Source organism: Nomascus leucogenys, chromosome 15 (assembly GCF_006542625.1).
Source record: "Nomascus leucogenys isolate Asia chromosome 15, Asia_NLE_v1, whole genome shotgun sequence".
NCBI lineage: Eukaryota > Metazoa > Chordata > Mammalia > Primates > Hylobatidae > Nomascus > Nomascus leucogenys.
Genome location: NC_044395.1, coordinates 49,100,851 through 49,121,167, shown reverse-complemented (window position 1 = coordinate 49,121,167; position 20,317 = coordinate 49,100,851). Strand labels below are relative to the sequence as shown.

Here is a 20,317-nt window from a genome sequence, read left to right as displayed (position 1 = left end):
TGGCTTTTGTTGCCATTGCTTTTGGTGTTTTAGACATGAAGTCCTTGCCCACGCCTATGTCCTGAATGGTATTGCCTAGGTTTTCTTGTAGGATTTTAATGGTTTTAGGTCTAACATGTAAGTCTTTAATCCATCTTGAATTAATTTTTGTATAAGGTGTAAGGAAGGGATCCAGTTTCAGCTTTCTACATATGGCTAGCCAGTTTTCCCAGCACCATTGATTAAATAGGGAATCCTTTCCCCATTTCTTGTTTTTGTCAGGTTTGTCAAAGATCAGATAATTTTAGATATGCGGCATCATTTCTGAGGGCTCTGTTCTGTTCCATTGATCTGTCTCTGTTGTGGTACCAGTACCATGCTGTTTTGGTTACTGTAGCCTTGTAGTATAGTTTGAAGTCAGGTAGCGTGATGCCTCCAGCTTTGTTCTTTTGGCTTAGGATTGACTTGATGATGCAGGCTCTTTTTTGGTTCCATATGAACTTTAAAGTAGTTTTTTCCAATTCTGTGAAGAAAGTCATTGGTAGCTTGATGGGGATGGCATTGAATCTATAAATTACCTTGGGCAGTATGGCCATTTTCACGATATTGATTCTTCCAACCCATGAGCATGGAATGTTCTTCCATTTGTTTGTATCCTCTTTTATTTCATTGAGCAGTGGTTTGTAGTTCTCCTTGAAGAGGTCCTTCACATCCCTTGTAAGTTGGATTCCTGGGTATTTTATTCTCTTTGAAGCAATTGTGAATGGGAGTTCACTCATGATTTGGCTCTCTGTTTGTCTGTGATTGGTGTACAAGAATGCTTGTGATTTTTGTACATTGATTTTGTATCCTGAGACTTTGCTGAAGTTGCTAATCAGCTTAAGGAGATTTTGGGCTGAGACAATGGGATTTTCTAGATATACGATCATGTCATCTGCAGACAGGGACAATTTGACTTCCTCTTTTCCTAATTGAATACCTTTTATTTCCTTCTCCTTCCTGATTGCTCTGGCCAGAACTTCCAGCACTATGTTGAATAGGAGTGGTGAGAGAGGGCATCCCTGTCTTGTGCCAGTTTTCAGAGGGAATGCTTCCAGTTTTTGCCCATTCAGTATGATATTGGCTATGGGTTTGTCATAGATAGCTCTTATTATTTTGAGATACGTCCCATCAATACCTAATTTATTGAGAGATTTTAGCATGAAGGGTTGTTGAATTTTGTCAAAGGCCTTTTCTGCATCTATTGAGATAATCATGTGGTTTTTGTCTTTGGTTCTGTTTATATGCTGGATTACATTTATTGATTTGTGTATGTTGAACCAGCCTTGCATCCCAGGGATGAAGCCCACTTGTTTATGGTGGATAAGCTTTTTGATGTGCTGCTGGATTCGGTTTGGCGGTATTTTATTGAGGATTTTTGCATCAATGTTCGTCAAGGATATTGGTCTGAAATTCTCTTTTTTGGTTATGTCTCTGCCAGGCTTTGGTATCAGGACGATGCTGGCTTCATAAAATGTGTTAGGGAGGATTCCCTCTTTTTCTATGGATTGGAATAGTTTCAGAAGGAATGGTACCAGTTCCTCCTTGTACCTCTGGTAGAATTCGGCTGTGAATCCATCAGGTCCTGGACTCTTTTTGGTTGGTAAGCTATTGATTATTGCCACAATTTCAGAATCTGTTATTGGTCTATTCAGAGATTCAACTTTTTCCTGGTTTAGTCTTGGGAGGGTGTATTTGTCGAGGAATTTATCCATTTCTCCTAGATTTTCTAGTTTATTTGCATAGAGGTGTTTGTAGTATTCTCTGATGGTAGATTGTATTTCTGTGGGATCGGTGGTGATATCCCCTTTTTCATTTTTTATTGCATCTATTTGATTCTTCTCTCTTTTCTTCTTTATTAGTCTTGCTAGCAGTCTATCAATTTTGTTGATCTTTTCAAAAAACCAGCTCCTGGATTCATTAATTTTTTGAAGGGTTTTTTGTGTCTCTATTTCCTTCAGTTCTGCTCTGATTTTAGTTATTTCTAGCCTTCTGCTAGCTTTTGAATGTGTTTGCTCTTGCTTTTCTAGTTCTTTTAATTGTGATGTTAGGGCGTCAATTTTGGATCTTTCTTGCTTTCTCTTGTGGGGCATTTAGTGCTATAAATTTCCCTCTACACACTGCTTTGAACGTGTCCCAGAGATTCTGGTGTGTTGTGTCTTTGTTCTCGTTGGTTTCAAAGAACATCTTTATTTCTGCCTTCATTTCATTATGTACCCAATAGTCATTCAGGAGCAGGTTGCTCAGTTTCCATGTAGTTGAGCGGTTTTGAGTGAGTAAAAATATGGAATGCTTCACGAATTTGCATGTCATCCTTGCGCAGGGGCTGTGCTAATAATCTTCTCTGTATTGTTCCAATTTTAGTATATGTGCTGCCGAAGCGAGCACGTATTAACTATTATGTTAAACATAAATGTGAAAAGTTGACTTACTTTTCCTATTCCCAATTATAAACAAAAATCATTTAATATGTAATCATTAAGTATGATCTTGGCTATAGAATTTTTGTAGAAGCTTTTGATCAGATTGAAAAAAATCCCTCAATTTTTTATTTGCTGAGAGATATTTTTAATATGACTGAAAGTTAAATTCTGTCTAATACCGTTTCTACATCTAGTAATGTGATCGTATGTCTTTTGCCTTTATTCTGTTAATGTGATGAATTAAATTAATAGATTTGTGAATGCTGTGCCAACCCTGCATTTCTAGGATAGGCCTCATTTGCTCATGATACGTTAATTCCTTTTCTATATTGCTAGATTTACTTTGACTTTTTTTTTTTTTTTTTAGAATTTTTGCATCTATATTTACGAAGGACACTGATATGTAAGTTTGTTTTTTGTCATTGACCTCTTAAAGATGTGCTATCAAGATTATGCTAGCCTTATAAAGTGAGTTGGGAAGTGACTGTTTTTTAAAAGTGTATAAAACTGGTCTTATTTTATTCTTAAATGTTTCATAGAAGTCACCAGGAAATTATTCAGAAATGAGAGGGACATTTAAACACCACCACCACGATGGCTATTTGAACCACAGGTTTTCTTTGTGAAATTTTGTTATGAGTTTAATTTTAAAATATAGATAGGGTTATTAAGATTTTTTGTTTCTTCTTGTTTTGGTAAGTTGCATGTTAAAGGAATTTTTCCATTTTATCTAAGCAGTCAAGTTATTTTGTAAAGTTGTTCATAGTATATCCTTATTACCCTTTAATGACCATAGAGTCTGTAGAGATACAGATAATTTGTGTTCTTTCTTCTATCTCTCAATAGCATAGCCCTCAATTTATTTATTCTACTAACCTTGGTAAAAAGAGTTCTGTTGTCTTACTGATTTTTTTCAATTATTTGTTACTAATTGTATTGATGTCTCCTATTATCTGTATTAATTCCACTATTTTACTTTAGTTTATATTTGTTCTTTTTTCCTCTAGCTTCTTAAGATTAAAGAACAGATTACTTATTTTATGCCTTTCTTCTCATCTAATATAAGCATTAAGGATATACATTTTCCTTTGAAGACTGCTATAGCTGCCTCTCACAAATTTCATTGTATATGTTGTAATTATCAAGTTAAAAATGCTTTCTAATTTTACTTGTGATTTCTTCCTTGACTCATGGATATTAGATATCTATTACTTAGTTTTAAAATATTTGTTTCTTTTGCTATATTATTATTATTGGTTTCTAATTTAATGTAGTTGTGGTCAGAGAAAATAATCTACGTAATTTCAATCCTTTGAATTTATTGAGGCTTTTTTTTTTTTAGCGTCCCAGCATATGTTCCATCTTTCTGAATGTTTTACATGCATTTAAAAAGAGTGTGCTTTTTACAGTTGTTGAGCATAGAGTTCTATAAATGCCCATTTTGTCAAATTGGTTGATAATGTTCAAATCTTCCCTGTTCTTACTGATACCTTTTCTGTTTCTTTCATCAGTTACTAAGATAGGGGCATTGTGATCTCTAACCATAATTATTGCTCTATTCCTCACATGTAAATGTGTCAAATATTGCTTTGTGTAATTTAAACCCATGTTATTCATTGAAAAATCATTTAGGATTGTTATGTCTCCCAGATGAGCTGACCTTTCAATCAATATGAAAAGTCCTTCTTTCCTTCTGGTTATATTCTTGAAGCCAATATTGTTTGATTTAAGATAGCCACTACAGCTTTCTTATGCTTAGTGTTTGCATGGTGTATTTTTTCAAATGTTTTAATTTCAATCTGAGTGTATATTTTTATTTAATTGCGATTGTTATAAAAAATATATAGTTGAGACTTGGTTTTTTCCCCTGGTCTAACAATTTCTGGGTGGTTGTGTGATTTCATGTTTGGCAGAAGTGACATTTTTCACATGGCTTAAGCAGGAGCAGAACTCAGATTGGCTAACTGTTAATTTTTATTTAACTCTTAACTTAGACCTTTTCTTCATGAGGTCAGGAATGGTGGCTTATGCCTGTAATCCCAGCATTTACACAGGCCAAGGTGGGTAGATTGCCTGAACTCAGGTTGAGACCAGCCTGAGCAATATGGTGAAACCCTATCTTTACACAAAATATAAAAAATTATCCAGTTATGGTGGATAATTATCCAGTTATATAGCTAGGAGTACCTCTAGTCCTAGCTACTCATGAGGCTGAGGTGGAAAATCGCTGGAGCCTGGGAAGTGGATTTTGCAGTGACCCAAGATGGCAGCACTGCACTCCAGCCTGGGTGACAAAGTGAGATGAAATCATCTTCACATGACACCACCAGTGACCCTGAGACATTGATATGTCTCATTTCTGTGTGTTCCAGTTTCATCTTGAACCTCTTCCAACTGTAACGCTGTATCACCCTACATTATAATTGTCTGTTACACATACTAGATTATAAAAATTGTGGGAAGGAACCAAATTTTGTTTATTGTTATAACTTTGATGCCTAGCCCAATTCCTGGCCCAGAATATGGGTTCAACTTGTATTAGTTGAGTAAATGGATGAATTTTAGAATGCCCTAAGTAAGCTAACCAAGTAATATTCAGTATATATGCACATATCTACAAGTATATCTGTCTGTGTGTATGTGTAATTTTTTGAGATCTGAGATGAATGGACATACTCTAGGCCACATTGAAGAGGAGATGAAATATGAATATTGGGTCACGTAGTATGAGTAAAATATTTAATCATAGATGAAATAAGTTGCATCAAGCCATTCAACATTTTCCCTTTAAATGCAGTAGTTTCTCAGTATGGAGATGCCTCAAAAATTTTCAAATAAAACTATTTATATACCCTTATTGGGTATATATCCAAAGGATATAAAATCAGTATATTGAGGAGGTATCAGTACTCCCATGCACATTGCAGCACTATTCACAATAGCCAAGATGTGGAATCAACTTGTATCCATCAATTGGTTGATTGATAAAGAAAATTAAGTATATATACACAGTAAAATAACATTCAACCTTAAAAAAAAAAAAAAGAAAATTGTCATTTGTGACAACATGGATGAACCTGGAGGATGTTATATTTAGTAAACTATGCCTGGCATAGAAAGACAAATATGGCCTGATCTCACTTATATGTGGAATTTAAAAAAGCTAAACTTGTAGAAGTAGGGAATAAAATGGTGGTTACCATGGGCTGGGGTATGGAGGTTGGGATACAAGGGATATAAAATTTCAGTTATTTAGAAGAAATAAATTCAAGAACTCTACTGAACAACATGGTGAAGATAGTTAATAACCATATATTATATTCATATATTTCAAAAATAATATATACAACAAACATATACAATTTGTCAAACAACAAATAATTTCTTTAACAATGCAGTTTTTCAAAAACTGTTCTAGGCTTCATGAAGGTGGAACCCAAGTCTGTGTTTATTGCTGGCCTAGCACAATGTGGGTTTATTTTTCTCTCTGTAAGTCTGTCTGTCTGCTTAAGATACATATGTGTATATATAGATGTATAAATATATGTAATTTTAAAAATGAAAACGTGTTAGAGATATGAGATCTATAATCATCTTATATTTTTCAGTAGGAAAGTGATGTTTGGAGAGGTAAGGTCACTTTCCAAGGCCACACAGCTAGTTAGTAGGAACAGGACTTGTAGGCTCCTAGATCAGCACTTGTCTCACTTTAGCGTATATATCTCTTCTGATTAAATTTTCTAGAGTAGTTCTGCAACCCTAATATATTAATATTGACTTTGGGTTTCATTCATGGTTTTGATGAAGTAGTAGAAACTGGATTTATCCTTTCACTTGAAACAACCAGAAAAATTGGATAAAATATATATAACAAAGGCTTTTGAGGTATCGAACATCAAAGAACAGTGATCCCTGTGAAATGGGAAACAAATGAGGTTTGTCCTACAATTGCCCCAGGTTACCGCTATGAGAGTGCTTCCAGACCATAGTATAGAGATGAGGAAATCAGGCAGAGGCATGTGCAGGGTGATGCAAAGAGCTGAGAAGATAGTCTCGAGTATGAAGCACTTAAGATATCCAGAGTTCCCATGACAAAGGACTGAAGAGGAGAGAGATACATGGACAGCTCCAAAGTTCTACAGAGGATCACACTTGACCATTCAGCAGAGTACTGATCAAAATGTGTGTGAGGAAACCTGAGGTGGAGAAAGACCATCCAAAAAAATTAAAGGGAAAAAAGTACCAGGTGTCCACAAAAGTACCAGAAAAAGTGCTTGTTCCCACCAGTCAGACTGGAAAACCTACAATTCATGTAGGTTTTGAGTAGAGTATACAGATGAGGTATGGCTCAGTGCTGGGGAAGAATCAGCTCTACCTAGTACTGCTCCAGCCTTGCATAGTAAATCTTAAAAGCAAGACTGAAAAGGAAGATTGATTCTAAGTAACTATCAAAGAATAAATATTATAAAAATTTATATGAATACTAAAATCCTCACTTAACAAGGTAAAATTTATATCTAGGATCTGGTAGAAAATGACCATGCAATTGAAAATGTAGGAAAATACAACCCATAAAAGGAGAAAAATCCATAAATCAAAACGGACCTATTCCTGATCCAGATGTTAGAATTAGCAGATTGGGACATTAAAACAGTTATTATAATTGTATTCCATACATTCAAATTCAGTAGAGACACGAAAGATATAAAGATTGAAATTCAATATCTAGAGATGAAAATCAAAATGTGTGTAGTGAAAATACGCAAGACAGAAATAATGACAGGTTAGACATTAAAGAAGAAAAGATTAGTGAACTTGACATAGGAATAGAAACTATCCCAAATCAAAGAGTGAGGCAAATACTTTAATGAACAGAGCATTGGTAAGCTGAGATTCCTCAAGTTGCCTAATATATGGGTAATAGCAATTCTTGAAGAAAAAAAGTGAGGGAGGTATAGAAAAAATTTTGAAGAAATAATGGCCAAAAATCCTCCAAATTTAATGAAAACAAGCTTATCAAGAACTCCAAGCATAAAAAAAAATAAAACCGCACAAATTCAATATATGATCAATTTGCTCAAAACCACTAATGAAGAGAAAAATATTAAAAGCAGGCAGAGAAAATGAGACACACACATGGGGCAAAGATAAAAAAAAAACAGACTTCTCATAAACAACGCAAGTAAGAAGATGATAGTGGAACAACATCTTCAGAGTAATAAAAGAAAAAGAACTCCTCAATCTAGAATTCTACACTCAGAGAAAATACATTTAAAAAATAAAAGTGTGGCCACGTGCAATGGCTCATGCCTGTAATCCCAGCACTTTGAGAGGCATAGGAGGACAGGTTGCCTGAGCTCAGGAGTTCGAGACCAGCCTGGGCAACATGGTAAAACCCCATCTTTACCAAAAAATGCAAAAATTATCCAGGCATGGTTTGTGTGTGCCTGTAGTCACAGCTACTTGGGAGGCTGAAGCAGGAGAATCTCTTGAACCCAGGAGGTGGAGGCTGTAGTGAGCCGAGATCATGCTACTGCACTCCAGCCTGGGTGTCACTGAGACTGCCTCAAAAAAAAAAAAAAAAAAAAAGGAAGGGTAATGACTTCTTCGGCTATTTAAAAGCTAAAAATAATTTATCACCAGCCGATTTGAACTATAGGAAATATTAAAGGAAGCTCTTCAGGCAGAAAGTAAATGATAATGAAAATATGGATTTACACAAAGAAATGAACATCAGATATGATAACTGCAGAGAGATAGAAGACTTTTTTATTTGAATCTTTTTAAAAAGTAATTAATGGTTAGAATTAAAAAATATGTAGCATGAGATTTATAATACATATCAGAGCAAAATATGTAACAATAGCACAAAGGCCTAGAGAAGAAAAATGGAAGCATACTATATACGAGGTGGTATAATATTATTTGAAGGTAGACTGTGATAAGTAAAAGATGTATGCTATTATCCCTAAAATAAATACTAACAAAAACTCTATATAAACAAAACCAAAGTTATAGCTTACAAAAAGCCAGCAATGCCGATTAAATGTAATCATAAAAATTGCCCCCAAAAGACAGAGAAAAATGTTAACAAGGAATAGATCAAACAAATAGCAAGATAACAAAATCATATTTTACCATATTGATAATCATGTTAAATATGGGTGATCTAAACACACCAATTATGTGGCAGAGATTCTCAGGAAAAACCAAGACCAAATTATATTTTGTGAATAAAAACGTGTTATAAATAACAAGACACAAACTGGTTAATAGTAAAAGACTGAGAAAGATAATGCACTGAGGAACAAAGCTTGTAAAGATAACAAATAGATCCATAGGATAGAAGTAAGTCTAAAAACAGACTCACATATATAGAGACAACTAATTTTTGACAAATGTACAAAATAATTTCAGTGTAGAAAGGATAGCTTTTTTAACAAATAGTGATGGAACAACTGACTATCAAAATGCAAGAGAACAAACTTTAATTTATATTTTATACCATATACAAAAATTAATTCAAAATGCATCATAGGCAAAAATGTAAAGTCTAAAGCTATACAACTTCCAGAATAAAGTTTTATAGCTTTAGGTTAGGTAAAAGTTGCTTAGATATAATACCAAAAGCACTATGTATGCAAAAAAAGATAAGTTGAACTTCCTCAACTTAAAACTTTTGCTTCTTGTAAGACACTGTTAAAAAAAAATTAAAAGACAAGCCACAGACTGGGGAAAGATATTTGCAAATCATATATCTTACTTGAATTTGTATCCGGCATATGTTAAGTACATTGAAAATTCAATGAGAATGGTTAAAATTAAAAATACTGGCCATACCAAATGTTGGCAAGGACGTGGAGAACTAGGACTTTCATACATTGCTGATGGTAATGTAAACCAATTTGGAAAACAGTTTGGCAGTTACTAAAAAGTTATACCCAAGCTTACCTCATGATTCAGTTGTTACATTTCTAAGTATTTACTCAAGAGAAATGAAAGCATAAATCCATACAAAGACTTCTGCATGAATGTCCAGAGCAGCTTTATTCCTAATAGCCCTCAATTGGAAACAACCTAATTGTTCATTTATAACTGAATGGATAAACAACTGGTGGCATATATATACAATGGAATGCTATTCAGAAGTTAAAAGGAATTAACTCTTTCTATGCACAACATGTAATGTGAATGAATTCCAAAATAAGTATACTGAGTAAAACAAGCCAGACCAAAAAATAGTACATAATGTATGATCCCATTTGTGTAAAAATAGATAATGTAGGCCGGGCGCAGTGGCTCATGCCTGTAATCCCAGCACTTTGAGAGGCCGAGGCGGGCGGATCACTAGGTCAGGAGATTGAGACCATCCTGGCTAACACAGTGAAACCGTGTCTCTACTAAAAATACAAAAAAATTAGCCGGGCACGGTGGCGGGCGCCTGTAGTCCCAGCTACTACGGAGGCTGAGGCAGGAGAATGGCATGAACCCGGGAGGTGGAGCTTGCAGTGGGCCGAGATCGCTCCACTGCACTCCAGCCTGGGCGACAGAGCGAGACTCCGTCTTAAAAAAAAAAAAAAAAAAAAAAGATAATACCAATTAATCTAAAGTGACAGAAAACAGATCAGTGGTTGCCAGGAATGAGGACTGGTAGAAGGTAAGATTACAAAGGTACACAAAGAGTTCATTGGGGTTAATGTTTATTAGTTCGATTGTGGCCATGGTTTCACAGGTATATATATCTATGATGAGATTTATCAAATTTTACACTGTAAATGTGTGTCATTTTTATATGCTAATTACATCTCAGTAAAACTTTTAAAGAAACTGTTGATATAGTGCAACTGTCATGAAACACTCATTAGTTATAACCCTGCTTAAGATGAGAGATTTACGCTAGGCAAAAGAGAAATGTAACCATGTCAATAAATATTTTCATTGTTTAAATATATACATGGAAATAAGGCTAAGTTATATTGCCCAAAGATGAAAAACAGAAAAATGTAGGTTGAAGAAGCTGAAACCTTGGGACCCATTGGCACTTTGTTAGTATGTAGAGTTGAAACCATGCATTTTCATGTTAGTGATGAACGAAATTGTGGAGTTGAATTTTAAGTCTTGAAACTAAAATAGCTGTCACTGGGAGCTGTGTGGAGCTCAATTATAAAGGAATTGGACTGTAATTGTAAATTGCTGAATATGGCAATTATTGTGGCAGATGTACAGTAATTAGTTTGTAACACTAAGACTTTTATTTTGTGATTTTTGTAATATCTTCCAAAAGAGGAGAAGTAGCTATGGCTGGGGAGGCTTTGAATTGGACTCTGTTGTGTTTCTAGGATTTATTTTTCTGCAGCAAGCCAGGGCTTGTATGTCAACAGGCAATGCTGGTGACAAGGTTTTGGCTCAGGAATCAAAGAGAGTGCATGGTAATGAAAGAGCTAAGATGATATAATTGGGCAATGAAATTTATGAATTTTGAGTGGAATGTCAATACACAAAGGAACAATATTGCTGATTTACTGGTAATAGCCAGCACATAAGTTATTGCAATTAAGCGAAACTTTAAATCAAGTTCTCCCAGAGTGTTCATGGTCTCAAAAAATAGAATATGGAGTAGTATGAAAATGAGGAATTTGGGAGTTGGGCAAATTTTAGTTGAAATCCTTGGTTCACCACATACCAGCTATGTGATCATTGGTAAGTTACTTGTATATTTTTTTAACCTATAAATGAAAATGATATAATAAATACCTTTGTAGGGTAATAGAGATAACAGAGATAATATGTGTGAAATTCCTAGTACTCCAGGGCACTTACTCTAAAATGGGGATTTGCTCTATGCTGTAAAAACGTTCTGAAAGGTGAATAACACAACATTTTCAACCCCGACTCTGAATGGTTCCTGTAAGAATTGGAGATATTCTCTGTAAAGTGTTCTTGTATAATGCCTTGCACATAGTCGATGCTTGATAAATGGTAGCCAGCATGCACGTTATTTAAGACACTTGGTTAAGAATCTCGAAGTAGGAGTCAGAAAACCTGGTCCTAGTTACAGTTCTGCCACCAAATAGTTGTATGCCCTCACACAACTCATTTGTCACTTCTCCTTTCTGAGCTAATGACCATTAATGCCCCTTCTACCTTTGCAACACTAGGACTTCCTTTTTTTCTGTTCTTAACTGTTTAATTATGATAAATAAAACAATACAGACCCAGAATAAAAATTCCAACAGTGAGTTCAGAAGGAAGTGTAGGTCTCTTTCATCCGCTCCGCTCCTTCATTTACTACTATGAAATATTTCTTATCTATTTCAGGAAATTTCCATGCTATCACTGTGTGTGTGTGTGTGTGTGTGTGTGTTTACTTTTATACAATAAGATACAATATTATTGTAAACATACTGTTCTATATCTTAATAGATTTTCCCCCAAGTACCAATTTCTCTTGAAGAGCTTTCTACATCGGCACATATACATCTGCCATATTTCGGCTCATAACAATGACAATAGTAATAGCTATAGCTGTGTTATACTCCAAATAAATAAAATAGCTGTGTTATATTCCAAATAAATGCAAGTAATATTTAGTTAGCCCTTTAGTAACAGACATATAGGTTATTTTTCTTTGGTTTTAGAAAAAATGCAACAAAAATTTATTTGTGCACATTCTTTTGTTTTTTTGTATATTGGTGAGATTATCTGTAAGATGAATTTTCAGAAGTTAAATTGATAAATCAAAGGGTGTGTATAATGGCTGGGTGCAGTGGCTCATGCCTGTAATCCCAGCACTTTGGGAAGCCAAGGCAGGTGGACCACTTGAGCCTAGTAGTTTGAGACCAGTTTGGGCAAGAGGGCAACAACGCCCTGTTTCTACAAAAATACAAACATTAGCTGGGCATGGTAACATGCATCTGTAGTCCCAGCGACTCAGGAGGGAACACTTGAGTCCTGGAGGTGGCAGTTGCAGTGAAAAAAGAAAAAAGAGAAAAGATGTGTATAGGAAAAGTTCGATCAAAATTCTCAAACTGTTCTCCTAAGAGGATGAACACATTAATATGGCCAGTAACTGTGTCAGTGTAATTATTTCCCCACACGCTAACACTATGATAACTTGTTTTTTTGCAGAGAGTAATTTTTTCATTGACAGTATTCAGTTCATTCTCCATTGGTCACTTTTATTTTTTTAATAGAAATGACTTGATTCAACAAGTATTTAATCTCATATGGCTTAATTGTGTGTGAAGTATGGTATTAGATGTCTGGAGAAGTCAAAATTCATTCAATATAGTCTCTACCCCTGACTACATACTAACACTATCGAGGGAGGTTTACATACTTTGGCCTCAGATTACCTTTCCCAACTTATCTATTTATAATAATTTTTGTGACCACTGTAGAACCAAAAATGAGAAAGTTTCATGAATATTTTAAGGCAGTCCTGAAGTTTCATGAATATGTTAATTAGGTGTGAGAATTTCCATGAATATATTAAGTAGGAGAATTGTTAGCATGGACACTACAACTGCAGATCACAAACCCCTGCCTTGTATGCAGTCATTTGCCACCATCTGTATTCTTTTCACTGATATGGGCTAGTGGAAGGAAATGATATTAAAAATTTATAACGCCTCTTTCACAGCTTATCCAGAGTGGCTGATCCACTATTTCAGCTGTGTACAACTAGATTATAGCATTTCTGTGTCATTGTGGAAAGAGATCCCTATGGAAAACAACAGCATTACAATGAGGAGAAATGTGCCATAATTGGGACAATAAGGAAAATAGTAAACACAGATGAACCTTCTGGAAGAGAGAAATGGATGACAGGAGGAGTGGACAGGAGGAGTGGGGAGGGGTGATAGGCACTGGGGGAGATGAGTTTGTTTGCTGAAAGCTGACATCCATATGGGAGAGACAGCAACAGTAATAATTATTTAAAAAACAAATATAAGACCAAAGAATGGCTACACAGAAGTTCCTATAGGCTGTGTGTTAGGTTTATAATGTCAATATCTATTACTTTTGGCTTGAATGTGCCTCATGAAGTGTTCTGGATGAGGAATGGATGCTTTATTAAACACCTCACAGTGAATAATAGCACCAGTCTCCCCTCTGCCCCAACCCTTGCCCCTAGGGTGACATGATGATAATCAGGCCGGCTGTCTTACACATGCAGCTGGATAACCCATAGGTGAGGGAGGAGAAAAAAGGATTTTTCTCTGCTTATAAAGGGGAAGCAAGAAGTTATCCCCCATTGCTCCTGAAAGAGTTTCCTCCTGACTCAATTCCTTTGGTATGCAAATACAGTCTCTGCAGGAGTTTGATAGCCCCTTGCCTTTAAGCTTTTCTGACTTAGAGCTCTGGCTTGTTCCTCCTAGAAATGGAAATACTTAGGAATATTTCCCTCTCCAGTCACCTTCTGAGGTAATCCATGTCTTGGGAGGTAACAATTCAATTAATAAGAGAAATTTTAAGCAAATGGCTACAGATCTAATTTTTATGGCATGTAGAAATGTTTCCAGGAGGAGTAAAAGCAAACTTTTGTACATTTTATAGCATGCTTTTATAGCTCAGGAGGCTATGTGTTCTTGTAGCAGGACAAGCCACAGGCAAAACTCCTCAGACACTGAGTTAAAGAAGGAAGGGGTTTATTCGGCCGGGGGCATCAGCAAGAGTCCTGTCTCAAGAGCTGAGCTCCCTGAGTGAGCAATTCCTGTCCCTTTAAAGGGCTCACAACTCTAAGGGGGTGCGAGTGAGAAGGTCGTGATCGCTTGAGCAAGCAGGAGGTACGTGACTGGGGGCTGCATGCACCGGTAATTAGATCTGAAAAAAACAGGATAGGGATTTTCACAGTGCTTTTCTATACAATGTCTGTAATCTATAGAAAACATAACCGATTAGGTCAGGGGTCAATCTTTAACTACCAGGCCCAGGGTGTGGCGCAGGGCTGTCTGCTTGTGGATTTCATTTCTGCCTTTTAGTTTTTACTTTTTCGTTCTTTGGAGGCAGAAATTGGGCATAAGACAATATGACGGGTGGTCTCCTCCCTTATTCTTAAAAGAACACTGAGAAATCCTGGGAAGTTTTCTGTCTCCACACTTTGGTAGGACTGTTTCCTGACCTGCAGTGGCTGAGGAACAATTCTGTTGTCCAAGCTATCCCTTTACGGAGGTGCACTGTTTCACTCGCGTCCATGTGAAGAGACCACCAAACAGGCCTTGTGTGAGCAATAAGGCTTTTTAATCACCTGAGTGCAGGCGGGCTGAGTCCGAAAAGAGAGTCAGCAAAGGGAGATGGGGTGGGGCTGTTTTATAAGATTTGGGTAGGTAAAAGAAAATTACAGTCAAAGGGGGATTGTTCTCTGGCGGGCAGGGGTGGGGGGTCACAAGGTGCTCAGTGAGAGAGCTTTTTGAGCCAGGAGGAGCCAGGAAAAGGAATTTCACAAGGTAATGTCATCAGTTAAGGAAAGGACCAGCCATTTTGACTTCATTTGTGGTGGAATGTCATCAGTTAAGGCAGGAACAGGCCATTTTCACTTCTTTTGTGATTCTTCAGTTACTTCAGGCCATCTGGGCATATACGTGCAGGTTACAGGGGATGCGATGGCTTAGCTTGGGCTCAGAGGCCTGACACACTGTTTTGTGGATGAGCAGGGATTGAGAGTTGGCAAGCCTACCTAAACCTAGCACCAGTTTATAGTCATTACATGCCTTGGGGTAAAGGAAGGAAGTCTTTCTAATTTGGAGGGATTTGGAAGGGTTTGTAGAAGAAATAGTTCTAGAACTAGCTCTTAAGAATGGGCGGGAATTGTCAAGCAGAAAGAGGGGTTGGGAAGCTTTCCACATAGAGCAACACTTCTTAAAAATTTTCAGTAGAGGCCTCCTGAGGGCCAAAAGGAGTGATCACAAACCTGTGGGGGAGCTGCTGCTACTGGTAGCGGTGGTAGACAGAATAGTTAGAACCATGCTTATCATTTCTTTGAAGTTTCATTTGAATTTTGCATTCAACTTCAAATTTAGAAAATGAAGTTTTACCCATATATCTTTATGATCAAAGTTAAGCTATAACCTGGTATCTCCCTCTTTCTCATGTCCTCCAGGAAGAATACTCCCTTGATTTAAGAAACTGGAACCTAGATGGATCATCAAAGCAGAGCCACAGGGATAGGAAATTTAGGACAAATTTAGAGAAATGTGACTCAGATGTTGAGTTGGGATGAAATTGGGTGTGAGGGCTTGTGTAGTTGGCAGTGATGTTGGAAAGATAGATTGGCAGGGCAGCAACTTGGACAGGTCCTTGAATGTTTTAGTAAGGAATTGGAATTTTACTCTTTGGGCACTGAAAATCCATTAAAACTCTTGGAAAGAAAATTGTGGAATCACTTCAATCAAAGGAGGCAGAGAGTGACTTGGAGGCAAAAGATTTCTCAGGAAGCTACCAAAGGTGAGAGAAATGTGGACATAAATTAGGACCTTGACTGTTGTGGGGAGAAAAAAGCAGGTGTAGATCCAAGATGAATTGGGAGATAGAACCCACCTTGGATATGAGAGATCAGGGCAAACTGAGTAGAAGAGAATGTCTAGGTTTCTACCCAAAGCAGTTGAGAGGATGGTAAGTCTTCAGCAGAAACAGGCAGCAGAGTAGGTTTAGAGAAGTAAAGAGGTGTATTCTGGATGTGTTAGAACTGAGAAATCGGTAGAATAAGCAAATAACTGCAAGTAACCTGTGCATATATGGAAAGGGGCACCTGAACTCAGTGGGTAGGTTGCTAGTTTCCCATCCAAGAGGCAGTCAAATGCAATATAGTTAATGTGTATGGATTCAGAGAATGGTTTCTGTTCTTAGAATGGGGAAATGATCACCACTGACATTTATTTCGTGTGGCCATATGAACTTTCTAATGGTGACTCTAAAATGTTTATTGTGGGTGAAAAATGGCTGATGGAGCTGGCTTATAGCCAAAAAGTGTTAATTTGTCCATGTTGTCACTTATAGTCAACAAGTGAATAAAGAACAGAGACTATATTCCTGATGATGCTTCTCTTTCAGTAAGGACCCAAATTGAGCTGCTAGCTCCTGCCAGCTCACATGTTGGCTTCATTCCTAAGATATGTCCCATCCACAGGTTGCATTGTTATTAAAGATTTGGAAACCAGTGGGAGAAAGGGAAAACTGGAGAATACTAAAATTTTAACTTCTTGAAGACTCTTGACCTCCTACCCTTGATGGGGTATACTCCAGTGCAAGAGTACTTTTTCTTTGCCCTTTTTTGCTTCCCCTCACCTTGACGTTTAAAGGTGCCAAGTAGTATTACTTTAAGATCACATAAAATTATATCCATGATATATTTCTATTTCTAAATTTACCAGGTGGATCTTACAAGATCTTAAAGGTAGAGGTAAAAATTAGCATTCCCTCCCATCCTTCTCAGATGTTTTTTCATGGGTTTGAAATCTGTAAAATATAATTTCCTTAGTAAATATTAAAAATGCCCATTCTAGAGGAGTGTTATCTTTACTTTCATTTGGCATGATTGCAATAGTAATATCTGCACACTGTAATCTAAGTTGAAATTTTTATATTGAGAATCCCCCCATTCCTCATTAACAAATCTAGTCCTTATAGGTTAAAACTGTTCATAGCACTTTGGTACTTATCTCTTCAGATCTTTTATATTTACCCACATAACATTGATATGGTTTGGTTCTGTGTCCCCACCAAATCTCTTGTTGAATTGGATCATGAAGGTGGATCCTTTGTGAATAGTTTAGCACCATCCCCTTGGTGCTATTCTCGTGATAATGACTGAGTTCTTGTGAGATCTAGTTGTTTAAAAGTGTGTAGCACAGGTGACTGGCAAGATGGCTGAATAAGAACAGCTCCGCTCTGCAGCTTCTAGAGAGATCAATGCAGAAGGTGGGTGATTTCTGCATTTCCAACTGAGGTACATGGCTCATCTCATTGGGACTGGTTAGACAGTGGGTGCAGCCCACGGAGGGTGAGCCAAAACAGGGTGGGGTGTCACCTCACCTGGGAAGCACAAGGGGTTGGGGAACTCCCTCCACTAGCCAAGGGAAGCCATGAGGGACTGTGCCTTGAGGAATGGTGCATTCTGGCCTAGGTACTACACTTTTCCTGCAGTCTTCACAACCTGCAGACCAGGAGATTCTCTCAGGTGCCTAAACTACCAGGGCCCTGGGTTTCAAGCACAATACTGGGTAGCTGTTTGGGCAGACACCGAGGTAGCTGCAGGAGATTTTTTTCATACCCCAGTGGCATCTGGAACACCAGAGACACAGAACCGTTCACTCCCCTGGAAAGGGGGCTGAAGCCAGGGAGCTGAAGCCAGGGAGCCAAGTGGTCTAGCTAAGCGGATCCCACCCCTATGGAGCCCAGGAAGCCAAGATCCACTGGCATAAAATTCTTGCTGCCAGCACAACAGTCTGAAGTCGACCTGGGATGGTCGAGCTTGGTGGGAGGAGGGGCATTTGCCATTACTGAGGCTTGAGTAGGCAGTTTTCCCCTCACAGTGTAAACAAAGTCACCAGGAAGTTCAAACTGGGTGGAGCCTACCACAGCTTTGCAAAGCCGCTGTAGCCAGACTGACGCTCTAGATTCCTCCTCTCTGGGCAGGGCATCTCTGAAAGAAAGACAGCAGCCCCAGTCAGGAACTTGTAGATAAAACTCCCATCTGTCTGGGACAGAGCACCTGGGGGAAGGGGTGACTGTGGGCACAGCTTCAGCAGACTCAAATGTTCCTACCTGCCGGCTCTGAGGAGGGCAGTGGATCTCCCAGCATGGCGCTCAAGCTCTGCTAAGGGACAGGCTGCCTCCTCAAGTGGGTCCCTGAACCCCATGCCTCCTGACAGGGAGACACTTCCCAGCAAGGGTTGACAGATACCTCATATAGGAGAGCTCCAGCTGGCATCTGGCAGGTGCACCTCTGGGATGAAGATTCCAGAAGAAGAAATAGGCAGCAATCTTTGCTGTTCTGCAGCCTCCACTGGTGATACCCAGGCAAGCAGGGTCTGGAGTGGACCTTCAGCAAACTCCAGCAGACCTGTAGCAGAGAGGCCTGACTGTTAGAAGGAAAACTAACAAACAGGAAGGAATAGCATCAACATGAACAAAAAGAATGTCCACAGAAAGCCCCATCTGAAAGTCACCAACATCAAAGACCAGAGATAGGTAGGTAAATCCACCAAGATGAGGAAAAACCAGTGCAAAAAGGCTGAAAATTCCAAAAACCTGAATGTCTCTTCTCCTCCGAAGGATTACGACTCCTTGCCAGCAAGGGAATAAAACTGGATGGAGACTGAGTTTGATGAACTGACAGAAGTAGGCTTCAAAGGTGGGTAATAACAAACTCCTCTGAGCTAAAGGAGCATGTTCTAACCCAATGCAAGGAAGCTAAGAGCCTTGAAAAAAGCTGAAAGGAATTGCTCACTAGAATAACCAGTTTAGAGAGGAACATAAATAACCTGATGGAGCTGAAAAATACAGCACAAGAACTGCACGAAGCATAGACAAGTATCAATAGCTGAATCGATCAAGTGGAAGAAAGGATATCGGAGATTGAAGATCAACTTAATGAAATTAAACCTGAAGATAAGATTAGAGAAAAAAGAATGAAAAGGAATGAACAAAGCCTCCGAGAAATATGGGACTATGTGAAAAGACAAAAACCGATGTTTGATTGGTGTACCTGAAAGTGATGGGGAGAATGGAACCAAGCTGGAAATCATTCTTCAGGATATTATCCAGGAGAACTTCCCCAACCTGGCAAGACAGGATGACATTCAAGTTCAGGAAATACAGAGAACACCACAAAGATATTCCTTGAGAAGAGCAACCCCAAGACACATAATTGTCAGATTCACCAAGGTTGAAATGAAGGAAAAAATGTTAAGGGCAGCCAGAGAGAAATGTCAGGTTACCCACAAAGGGAAGCCCATCAGACTAACAGCAGATCTAATGGCAGAAGCCCTACAAGCCAGAAGAGCATGGGGGCCAAAATTCAACATTCTTAAAAGAGTTTTCAACTCAGAATTTCATATCCAGCCAAAGTAAGCTGCATAAGCAAAGGAGAAATAAAATCCTTTGCAGACAAAAAAATACTGAGAGATTTTGTCACCACCTGGTCTGCCTTACAAGAGCTCCTGAAGGAAGCACTAAATATTCAAAGGAAAAACCAGTTACCAGCACTGAAAAAACATACCAAATTGTAAAGACCATTGACATTATGAAGAAACTGCATTAATCAATGGGCAAAATAACCAGCTGGTATCATAATGACAGGATCAAATTCACACATAACAATATAGAACCTTAAATGTAAAGGGCTAAATGCCCCAATTAAAAGATACAGACTGGCAAATTGGATGAAGAGTGAAGACCCATTGGTGTGTTGTATTCAGGAGACCCATCTCATGTGCAAAGACACACATAGGCTCAAAATAAAGGGATGGGGGAATATTTACCAGGCAAATGGAAATAAAAGCAGGGGTTGCAATCCTAGTCTCTGATAAAACAGACTTTAAACAAACAAAGATAAAAAAAAAAAGGGCATTACATAATGGTAAAGGGATCAATGCAACAAGAAGAGCTAACTATCTTAAATATATGGGCACCAATACAGGAGCACCCAGATTCATAAAGCAAGTTCTTCAAGGATCTAGAATCAGAAACACCATTTGACCCAGCAATCCCATTACTGGGTATATACCTAAAGGATTAGAAATCATTCTACTATAAAGATACATGTACACATATGTTTGTTGCAGCACTATTTACAATAACAAAGACTTGGAACCAACCCAAGTGCCCATCGGTGAGAGACTGGATAAAAGAAAATGCAGCACATACACACCATG

The 20,317-nt window shown here is 37.8% G+C and overlaps 1 non-coding gene and 1 pseudogene across 1 annotated transcript; both read right to left on the bottom strand.

Annotated features, from left to right (window-relative positions):
* LOC100582414 overlaps positions 1 to 20,317 on the bottom strand; it is a 35,144-nt pseudogene that overhangs the window by 2,807 nt on the left and 12,020 nt on the right.
* Positions 2,297 to 2,406, bottom strand: LOC115830606. The gene has a single exon (XR_004026135.1). It is a non-coding gene; the product is annotated as a U6 spliceosomal RNA (small nuclear RNA).